This window comes from Trachinotus anak, unplaced genomic scaffold (genome assembly GCF_046630095.1).
Source record: "Trachinotus anak isolate AG129_WGS33_773 ecotype Australia unplaced genomic scaffold, CSIRO_AGI_Tana_v1 ptg000013l, whole genome shotgun sequence".
NCBI classification, from domain to species: Eukaryota; Metazoa; Chordata; class Actinopteri; order Carangiformes; family Carangidae; genus Trachinotus; species Trachinotus anak.
The window spans coordinates 3,262,159-3,273,862 of record NW_027273864.1 but is presented as its reverse complement, the minus strand read 5'-3'; the positions used below and the strand labels follow the sequence as shown (position 1 = coordinate 3,273,862).

General features: G+C 39.7%; 1 long non-coding RNA gene across 1 annotated transcript; it reads right to left on the bottom strand.

Annotated features, from left to right (window-relative positions):
- Positions 1–1,647: 1,647 nt before the first annotated feature.
- On the bottom strand, positions 1,648–9,148 carry LOC139630748 (uncharacterized). The gene is made up of 2 exons (XR_011693214.1): positions 7,501–9,148; positions 1,648–2,472 (listed from the first exon to the last, which is right to left on the bottom strand). It is a non-coding gene; the product is annotated as an uncharacterized lncRNA (long non-coding RNA).
- Between the last annotated feature and the right edge of the window lie 2,556 nt (positions 9,149–11,704).

Genomic DNA, 11,704 nt, shown 5'->3' with positions numbered 1-11,704 from the left:
GTCATAGGTCAAGGTCATAATGACCTCGCAAAGTGCAGTTCTAGTCATGTGAATGCAATAAATCCATAACACCTCGAGGGAATTCTTTAAAATTTGGTCAGAACGTTTACTTGGAGTCAAGGATAAACTGATTAGACTTTGGTGGGGAAAGGTCAGGAGGTCAAGGTCATCGTGACCTCACAAAACACTCTCTAGCCACTACTCAAGAATTCACTCAGCAATTATGACAAAATTTCACACCAGTGGTTAATATTTTATATGACTCTGGATAAATAGGGATGTAATCTGAAAAGTTGTGGACGCAATAAACGCCAGTCTATAGATGGGCTAGAGACAAACAACCAGGCACACTCACATTCACACCTATGGGCAATTTAGAGTCACCAATCAACCTAATGTGCATGTCTTTGAACTGTGGGAGGAAGCTGAGGTACCTGGAGGAAACCAACGCAGACACAGGGAGAACACGCAGACACCTGGGTTTTGAACCCAGAACCTCCTCTCAATTCAGAAAAAAGTGAGACTGGCCCTGACAACGTGCATATAGGTCTAAAATCCTCACCTGGCCCCTTTTTTTTAACTACATTAAGTCTTCTGTCAGAGAACTAGGTGTCCTGTTCTATTGCTACCTTAATTTTGAGACTCATGTCAGTAAGACAATACAATCCTGCTTCTTTCATTTAAGGAACATTGCCAAAATCGGTTAATGTCTGACCTTCAGAGATACAGACCCCATGATACATTATTTCATTTCTTCAAGATAAGATTACTGTAATGGTCTTCTAACTGGCACAAATCAGAAAACAATTCACAGGCTTCAAATAGTACAAAATGCAGCAGCCAGACTACTCACAAAAACTTAGAAAAGAGATGATATTTCCCCCCGCTTACATTGGCTTCCTGTCCATTATAGAATTGGGACATTATAGGCAATTCATAGCCTAGATTATAGCTCTAATTGCACCATAACTTCATGCAGTCTAAGGTCCTCAGACAGGAACTTGTTGGTAGCTCCTATATCAAGACAGAAAATTAAATGGGACAGAGCTTTTGCTGTCAGGGCACCACACCTCTGGAACAACCTGCCTGATGAACTTTGACAAAATCAGTATCTTCTTTTGAATCACTTCTAAAAACACGTTTCTTTCACAAAGCTTTTGAATAGTAATAATTTAAAATATTTCACATATGTTTGCATTGCTTACTTGTGTTTCTATTTTTACTGTGTTTTATTGTTTGTCTTGAGCAATTTGTTTGCATGTGTTTGTTGTTCATTTTGTTATTTAATCCTTGTCAAGCACTGTGTAATTTCTTATTTTAATAAGTGCTGTATAAATAAACTTTATTAGTGTATTATTATGATAAGTCAGTTAGTGTTTAAGCGGTTTGGCTGTTTTAGCCAATTATTTCTCTTGTGAAGCAAAGAGTTTTGGATTCATGATTGCTCCCTTCTATCTTCAGGTCCTCCACTGCAACAATCATCCCATTTAAATAAATGTTTAGTAGTGAATTGAACATACATCTCCTGCTTTTCTTGAACCCATAAAATTTGCTTGTGCCAACACTCAGGCAGTTGTGGCCTATATGAGTTTATAGGCATATATACCAACATATCTGCCCCCCCCCCCCAGATGCTGTTTTGGGTAACAATTTAATCATATTGTTGTGGTTTAATTGCATCAACAGTAGTAGATGGAAATGTGCAACGATGCATTTTTCTTCTGCTGATTTTCAAGAAATTTATTTAAAATTTGTGTTAAATTGGGACAGAAACCTGGTGACTATTCCCATCCATGTGGTGAGATACAAATACAGAGTCCATTGCAGGAGGAGGGAAAGAAACAGTGTCAGTGCATTTGTTTTACAGTAAGTAATGGATGAAATAATGCAAAAACATAGCAGTAGATCAGATCTGGTCTTAAAGATGCAAGTAAGAGCCAGGTCGGGTCTCATTGTGAGGGCTGTGTAGATTTCCCAGTGAAACATTAAGCCAGTAAATCAGCTATTAAATCTAGAGCATAGCGTTTGCTTTGTTAGCTGTAAGTGATTGTCATTTTATCTTCATTGTTAGAAAAAAAAAAACAAAAACAAACGTGACATTGGTTTTACATATCTGAACCAATTAGCAGACACAGAAACTTGGAAGCGGTGTTAAAGGCATTTTGATAGTGAAAAAGTTGTGGGGAGATGAATGGAGAGTGTGGGGGAGGCAGGAGGTGAACAGTATGGTGGAGATAGTTAGCAGGCAGTAGCTGGAGAGAAATGGAGATATGGCACTGCAGTCCTAGAGCACAGGAGGAGGCACACAAGGAAATGCAGAGGGGAAAAACTGAGCTGCTGAGAGCACTGCTACCACATACACAGCTGAACAATCTGGGGATGAGTGAGCGGACGACTGGAGTACTTGAACTGTCGGTGATGAGTAGATTGCAAACAGGTGTGTAGAGCTGCCAGAGCCAGGGAGAGGACAGACTGGGGAGGCAGAGACACAGGGAAATACAGGGAGAAATCAGGTTCATGGCTAGGGTCATGACACTACATTGGCAAACCAGTTAGCTGCTGTTGGTAATACCTGCTTAAGTAAAATCTAAAGGGCACAGCTGATAAGTTTTTCTAAAAGCACTTATGTATGTAATATTAAAGTTAATCATGGGGACTTCTAACACTGCTTTTATTCATCAGTGTAATGGCTTGTGAGATTTGATTTAAGAAATGATAGTCTTACCTCATTTGTTCTTGTTTTGGAAATTTGAGACTCTAATTTATCCTTAAAGTTGACCTCACACATTCAGTCCTGTCCGTCCTCTGGGGAGTTCAAATTCCCAGTTCAAATACTGAAAACAAATCTGACTCTGTCTGGAGCAACATTTGGCAGTGAACTACAAACAATAGCCTACATTATGGTGATATAATGAAATGATAAAATTAACAACCAAACTCAACAAACACAAACACTGCATTGGTGAACTGCACTGTGTAAAACAACACAGTCTAACCCATCCTGATACACCCTGCTTCTGCAGCACTTGTTTCCAGCATGTGGCATTATTGAACATCCATAGAACCCACCTCAAGGATTCATTACCCATACACAGTGGTTTCCTGGTATAGCATCTAGCTCCAAAGTGTTCTGTAGATACACCAAGAGTGAGAATAGTCAATAGACAGAGGCCTCTTGTGGGTAATGCAATGGCACTCTGAGTCACACAGTATGCCTCCGGCATTTAATGACATTAAGAAGGGTCATTGAATCGTCATTAAACTGGGACAAGAGGCTTTTCACTTCCAGTAAATGGCACCACAAATAATATTTGTTTTGAAAAAAACAAATAACACAAAAGATCATAAAAATATATAATACATGTGTAAGCATGCTTAACAGTGTGAGAGGTCAGCATGGTATTACAGGGGAAGCCTGTAGCAGCCACAAAGGGCCACATGAGATTAATATTTGCTTCTTTCAGGCATTAAACCTATAAAGTCATTTAAAAACAAAACATTTATACCAGTCGCATTTTAACAGGTTTAAATGAGAATAGTAATAAGACATCACAATCTGCTCACACACAGTGGGACATAAAAAAGACCTAAAAGCTAAAAGATAGAAAAGAGCTTAGAGGTTTGTCAAAATGTCAACAGTGTTACTAATGTTATGGGAAGAGAGGAGCAACCTAATTTGGGTTTTTCCTCAGTTGGAGGAAAACCAGATTTAATGCTGTTTAATATGTTCATCAAAGCCAGATTCTGACTGTAAATTACACCGAGACTTTTGGCTCAGGCAGATACCTCACAGAGAGGTTTACTGATGGGAATGATTATTTCAGGGTGTCCAAAATGACAACCTAATTTTCCCATTTTCTTCCAGCTCTGTCTGTCCTTTGTGCTGTACATTAGATTACAGATCTGGCCAGATATTTGATACAATATAGACGCAACAGTTTAGATGTGAAAGTGACCTAGAGAATCATCAAAAGTCATGGGGTCAAATACTCAGATTAGACATATACACTAATCCCCAATGGGAATTAAACTTTCACTTCATGTCAAGGTCTATTACCTGACTTTCTGATTTAATGATCATGAAGTCTGCTCAAAGGAGACTGAGTGGACACAGGAACACAAATGTACTACATGGTTTTCAGTCTATCTCAACATGCAGCCAGAAGAGGGGAAACATTCAATATTCTCATTTAGCAGAGAGCAGGATGAATGAATTAAGCCCTGGTTTCTGGCTGCTCATTAGCATTCCATTGTACTGCTCTCTCACCGTGCATGTACAAACCTCACTGAGACCTTGAGCTGCACTATTTTTCACAGTGGGTTACGTAATACTCGTGGCACTATGTGTTCTGCTCAGCTAGGTTAAATACAGAGTAAGTGCAGCGCACAATCCATCATGAATTACCTCTAAAAACCCCACAGGTGGAATTTAAACCCTGCTCCTGCTTCTGATACTTGCATTTACTCATCTTTCTTGTTGGAACATGACTGTAAGGTAGAGAATAATGAGATTCACAAAACATGCTTTGTGTGTCAACGCAGGAGATTAAATGGTCTTTTTGAATTTGAAGCAATCAGCAGGACAAAATCATCCACTGTTGCAAAGCTGATATATATAAAGCAGGATATACTCAAAAAGAGAACAGTGCCCCCCGAGCATGCTCAAAAGAGGTCAAGGAAAATTATTTAGCAATTATGCACCTAATTATGTGTTATTTTCTGGACTCGACTAATAAAAAAGCACTTTACACTCCTCAAAGACAAAGTGCAGACTTTTTTTTTTTTTTCTAAAAATCTCATGATGTTCAGAGATGAAAAATCTGAAACAGATATGGTGGTTAAAAGCCAAAATTACCCTAATTTTACAAGACCAATAAAGAATTATTATAACATTAAAAGCCATGACAAGGCTTTATTGTTGTTCCTTTGATGTTACATCTGTTGCAGCTAAGTACAGTAAACAAAGAATCTAAATAAAAATTGTGATTTTCTTTTTTTTTTTTCCTTTGAAGTGGTGTTTCAAATTAATAAATACTCACTTGTTCATATCTTGAATTGTCATTTGCATTTTCTACATAAAGGGCAGAGCAGAGTTGATCCTGAGTTTCTCTGGATGTTTACTTTATTTCAGTTGACTTATTTCAGTTTTTTTATTTTACTAGTGTTCCCCCCTAGGAGGATTTGACAGATTTCTGACAGAGACAGTTTAGACAGGAGAACTATTACAGATTAAGACCGATTTTTTTACCCTATGGTCACTGAGGTAAATACTGGACCAATTTTTCACAAGCCACTTATCTTCCCAGCATTCTGACAGTAAAACGGCATTTTTCAGACAGATAACTCAGGAGAAGTTTAATTTTGTAACACCTGTTTCACTCTCACTCTTACATATCTCTTCTCTCTCTTGGCTCTGGTCTAGTATTTTATTTTGTCCTTGTTCTTTTGGCCAATCATAAACATGCCACATTCAAATAATCAAAGTTTATTTATTTATTCTGATTGGTTGATCAGTTGCCTGTACTCTGGGGACCAGCCCACTGAGCTCACTCAGTGACTTTACTCAGATGAGAACAGCCTGGTTTTAGTTTGTTCTCCAGATCTGCTACATTTATTTGGTCACTTGCAAATTGTGGTTTTTGGGGATTATATTTATTGTCAGTAAGCTAGTTAGCTACATGTGTGTTAGCTACACTGTATAGTAGCTGCTGTTTTTGTTTTTCATGCTCTCTCTCTCTCTCTCTCTCGCTCTCCCACCATGCACAGATTTCTGGTTGTTAAACCTCACAGTGCCACTGTTACAGGGCCACAGTCAACAGAGGCAGGCTACATGGTGCAGAAATTTAATGGGATTAAAACTGAAATAAAACTTCAGTTTTTTTATGCTTAATAATATTATTGTTATTATTATTTAACTGTTTTCGGAGGGAAAAAAGAGATTATTCAATGATATGATCTTGTACTGGGTTCTGGCACAGATATTAAGCTAGGAGATAAAAAAAAGACCTGCAAAATAACCTGAAAAATTTTACTTTATCTTATGTTGTATTGTTTTGAAATGTGTTGTTATATTGTTTTGATTTGGACAAGCAATAGTCCACCAACTAGTGTTAGAAAATCCCCACCCTTTCTGCAGTAATGTGCTATATAACATGGCTGTGATTTATTTTCCTCAGGATGCAGACAGGTAAGAAATAAATTAGCTATTAATATTAGCTACTGTCACATTTCCTACCAGCTGACCATGCCCACTAAGGAGACAGCCATTTCATATCATTGGTGCAGCTTGTAATGGGTCGTCTTCGTTATAGGGAGTAGCCCCACTGCCGAGACGTTTCACGGTCTGGCCTGATAGCAGCTGAGACTTCTGGTACTGGAGCCAGATGAGTATAGAGTATAGGGTTGTACTTTATCAAGCTACAGGGAGCTGAGGAAACAAAACTCCAACGCTCCCACTGAGTCAGGAGTACCTCAGTGAGTGTATACTAAAATAACATGTGAATGAAGCAATGCAAAGGCACCCCTGAGCAGGAAGTAACAGCAGTGCAGGAGAACTGGGGCAGACACTCAAGTAAGTTTTTAATTAAACAGACAAAAAAAACACACAGGTACTTGAACAGGAGACACAGGAGACAGGTAAACCAAACACCCAGCTTGTATTTCTCTATTTATTTTGTATTTTTCGGCAGGTTGGGGTTCAATAAAGTACAGTCTGTGATTGGCGTCTAATTGTTTATGTCTTATACTCTGGTGGTCTGCTGGTCTAATCACTCGAATCAGTGCAGAATAACACTGTCTCCAGAGTTCATTCAATTAATCACATCAGCAGCGCCAGGTTGTCTTAATTAAAACAAATGTTTGACAAAATTCAGAATGATAAGTCGGCCCGCTCGGTGTGTGAGTGCCTTCTCCTGTGTGTTTGTGCATTGACTTGTACTTGCATCAGTGCAGGGTAATGGAGCAGGTCTGTGTGGTGAAACACTCAAGACTGAATGTTTCAAACAAAGCTTGTACTGTACAACATCTGAGACAAGACTGAATCCTCACATTTTACCAATTCACTGACTTGTACTGTCTGTGTGTCTGGGATGACACAGGGAAAGGGATGAGAGAGAGAAAGCAGTAAACCATAGCATACAGGCTGAATAAATCTGAAAACGTATCCTTTCTCCCTGTTGTTTCAGGTCTGCAGCTTTACAAATAGGAGCTTTTAGGAAACAGTCACCAGAGTGGTTAAATGTGAAAAGGACTCATTTAAGAGTGGGCAGGGGTTAGATCAGAGATACTGGAGACTGATGTCAAACAGTGTCCAACCTGTCCAACATGGCTAAATTTGACCAAAATTGTTGAAAAAAGTGCCTGTTTTCAAGATTCAGGTCTGATCATCATTGAGTGACACAAGATTGTGTGAAATTACAGATGTGGTCCCTTTATGCTACTCACAAAAAAACTAAAGTAAAATAAAAGAATGAATAAATAATCAAGTCATAAAAAACAAACCTGGGTTGTGGTGGAGAGAATGACTTCTGCAGTCTCGCAGTCTGAGGGGTCTGATGGATGCGTCTGTCTCAGGGTAAACAATGCTTGGTAGATGGGTACTCCTTGCAGTTTCAATCACACGCTGCAGAGCCTTCCTGTCCTGTCCAGGCACAGCCCATGGTCCCAGTTTGCGATGTTTCCAGTAAGGACACTTTCTAATGCTCCTCCGTAAAAGTTAACAAGAACTTGGTACAGGAGTTGTTTTCTTTACGGTCAGGATGTGTATTGACCATGACAGGTTCTCTGTGATATTGATTTCCAGGAACCTAAAACTGTTCCAACCAGTCCTTCAACCTGAACAACCACACAGGTCTTTGTTTCAACCCTCTGATAAGACCTATAGGAGTGTCTCCTGAAATAGCGCTCCAGTAGCGGCAGGTGTACCAGACCTTGGTTGTCATGGTTACAATAATAAACAAATGGACTGCTCTGAGGACAGAATACCTACCTTTGTAGCCATGGTTACTATAATGACGGTCATGGCCTGGATTAGGTTTAGGACAAGATGGTGATTTGGATTAAAATAAGTACTTCCTTAACGTTAGATGTTTTTTGTTGTCATGGTTACAATAATAACAAAGTGGTTAACTTTGTTGAAAGGTCATGGATAATAGAAACAACATAAACTGCTGCTTCCACAGGGGAATCGAACACTGCTCTCCTGAGTCATACTCCTGTGTTTTGTTGACCCATCCATCCACCCCAACCTCCTCCTGACGTGGACTTTGTTGCTCCATAAACTACGTCACCGAACGTTTCCCTTTGCTCCTGTCATCATAACTACAGCTGCTAGATGTCGCTTAACAATAAAACGTAACTGTGGGTCATAATAACCTGCTGCACAGACGACCTGTGGGCTGGTTTTTAAAAGGATAGTCTCAGCTGTGCACCTGCTCCACCCACACTGATATAGGTGTGATTTAGGTCGAGGTGTGTGTCGTTGCCTCCTTTCTTCTAAAACCAACTATCAGCTCCTTGGTTTTGTCGACGTTGAGCAGTAGGTTGTTCTCTGTGCACCACTCTGCCAGATTGTTGATTTCCTCCTCATATGTTTGAAATCTGGCTGATGATGGTGGTGTTATTAGCAAACTTCACAATACAGTCCTCACCATGTCTGGGAATGCAGCCATGGGTGTACAGCGTGAACAGAAGGGGGGTGAGCAAAGGACCCTGGGGGGCTCCGGGGTTGAGCACTAGAGTGGGGGAGGTGTGACTGCCAATCCAAATTGTCTGGGGTCTGTTTATGGGGAAGTCCAATATCCATTTGCAGAGGACTGTACTGAAGCCAAGAGTGCTGGGCTGTCAGTGTCAGTTTCATGGGGGTGTTTGTGGACTGAGTGCTTAGCTGCACCAACAAACAGCATTCTGATGTTGGTGTTGTTATTTTCAAAGTGTGTGAAGACTGACAATGCAAAGTGGTGACATCTATGTGACTTTGCGTAAAGCACAAAAACAGTATTTAGGGTGTAGTTACCCTTTCTAAGGTGGATGTTATTTTGACTACTTTATGTCCTGCTGGATAGTTCAGTATTGGATCATGTTTTACTTGTTGGCATTTGTCAACAAGTAAAAAGTAACCAGTAACAATCCATGTCAAATGGAGAGCACTGAATCGACTTTTTAATAGCTGGTCCAGTAAAAGTAACTTTATTTACTCAGGTAAGGTTCTAGTTCTTAACTTGAACATTTTCTTTGAAATGCTATATTACATTTCTTCTCCACTGCGTTTGCAGATAGAGGTTTTAGATGAAAATATATACATTTATAAATCATAATTTATCATTATAGCTTAAACTACCCAGCAGTACATAGGGGAGTCATGATTATCATGCTCAAATTGATATTAAATTGTTTGCTTACTTTATGTGTTTGACTGTAATAATACCAATATAGGTATATAATAACACAAGACATTGACAGTGATAAAGTATGTGCTACTTTGTTACTGCAGGGTGTATATGAGTTAGAATAATGAAATAGTAGTTTATATATTTTATAAATAAACATAATAGCTGTTAGGGTCCCCTTGTGGTTTGGGGCCGCAGGCAGTTGCCCATTTCTAAAATCTGTCCCTGGACTTGGTCCTAGTGTTTGTGAGTCCAGGTTTTCTCAGAGTGGTAAACTCACACACTGCTTCTACTTGAGAGCATTTTAAATTGTTAGAGGTCCATTATTATTATATATATATATGTATATATATATATATATATATATATATATATATATATATATATAGCAGATAGACTAGCGACCTGTCCAGGGTGTACCCTGCCTTCGCCCAATGTCAGCTGGGATCGGCTACAGCCCCCTCCACCCCCCACAGCGACACTGTTTGGAAAAGCGGTATAGAAAAAGGGGATGGATGCTTTCAGGAAAACACTCAGAGAAACCAAATCCCTGCAAATCTGCGAGGTTCCCCTGGGTGGGCGGGGCTTGGGGCATAGCTGAGTGTGGTGAGTGTTTTGTTGTGACAACACAAAGTTCCAGAAGTCCTGACGGCTGGTTTTAAGGCTCAGTTTCTGAATACAGGCTGTGTGCATTTCTCTGTGGACTGAGGCTTTGATACTGGCTTAGTGCAGCTCCACCTGCGCAGCTCATTCTGTGTGCAGTGGAGGGCAACTGCATGCACAGAGTGAACACAACATACGTTCACAGAGCGATGCACTCACATTTCATTTCATCAGTCACACAGCGGGCTCAAAACATAAACACAATCAATCACAGCACGGTCCTGTTCAAAATGGTCACTGAGTGATGAATGAGGGAGGGTGCTGTTAACTGAGAGCTGAGCCACATTATGGATTATTTTGAACAACACCTTGCAGCAGTGGAAAGCTTCAGCCGTGTTGATTATTGTTTGTGTGATCGATTTTCATTGCAAAACGTCCCTCAGGTTTATGTCGTAGTGAGGCTCAGTGGCTCAGTAAATTCTCAATAGATACATCTCACCACAAATCTTCTATGATCTTACTCACATCAAACATACACTCGTGGGAAAATCAAACACACAACGCATTTCATTACCACTTCCCACTGCACTAACGTCAGGCCTGGTAGCATGACTCACACACCACAGATTTCATAGGATTCAGTTTTACTGCATTTAGTTTTATGATCAATCTTTTGATATCAATTAATCTAACGTAACATTGACAGAATAAATGATAGATTACAAAGAACTGAAACAATTGAATATGAGCCTGGAATCACCATTTCACCAAGGTACTTCTGTTGTTATCCTACAGTCTTATCTTTTTTAGAATATTATAAGAACTGCAGAACAAATATATTGTGTACAGTCCACACATTTCTTCACATTTACTACTAAACTTAGTTTGCCCACCTCTACAGATATCTTCAGGCTGGTATACATCTTAAAGTCATACTGCACTGTGCAGACTAATGAGGCAACATCAAACTAAAGGACATCTCTCCCTCCCGTCTCTTCAGCTGCTGAATCTTACTCTTAATCCACCTCTTGCTGCTGGTCAGCGTGACCCCCATCCATGGTAGTCCTCCTTCAAGCTGGCACTTTGCTAGATGTGTAGGCAACATGCCAATCTAAACAACCATAGGTAGTTTGCACCTACCCTCTGGTACAACTCGTTCTAGTGTTTCCTGAATTAGCACCTTGACAGCAGCTGGAGATATGCCACAGATAAACTGTTACATGCTTACATTCAAGTCTCAGACGTACAGCTGTTTCTTTGAACTACATTTACCATGTTCACCATTTTTAATTTAGTTTGTTTAGTTAACATTTTGTAATTAGTACTAAATCAAGGTACAGCTGAGGCTGATGGGAATGACATGTTTGACCACAAACCAATGTGTTGGACAAATTTTGACCTGATCATGTTAGGTGGTGAAGTTATCACAGTTCATCATGTGGGGAACACGAATATTTTTACCAAGTTTCATGCATAACAATATTTGTGGTGCTATTTCAGTCTGGATTAAAGTGGTGGAGCGACTGAAAGGAAAAACTGAAATATCACTTTGACATAAGTATTCAGACACTTTACTATGACACTTGAAATGTAGCTCGGCCACCTCCCATTTCTCTTGATCCTCTCTGAGATGTTCCTACACCTTGGCTGGTGCCAAATGGTGATAAATTGAATGGATGTGATTTGGAAAGGCACACACCTGTCTGTATAAGGTC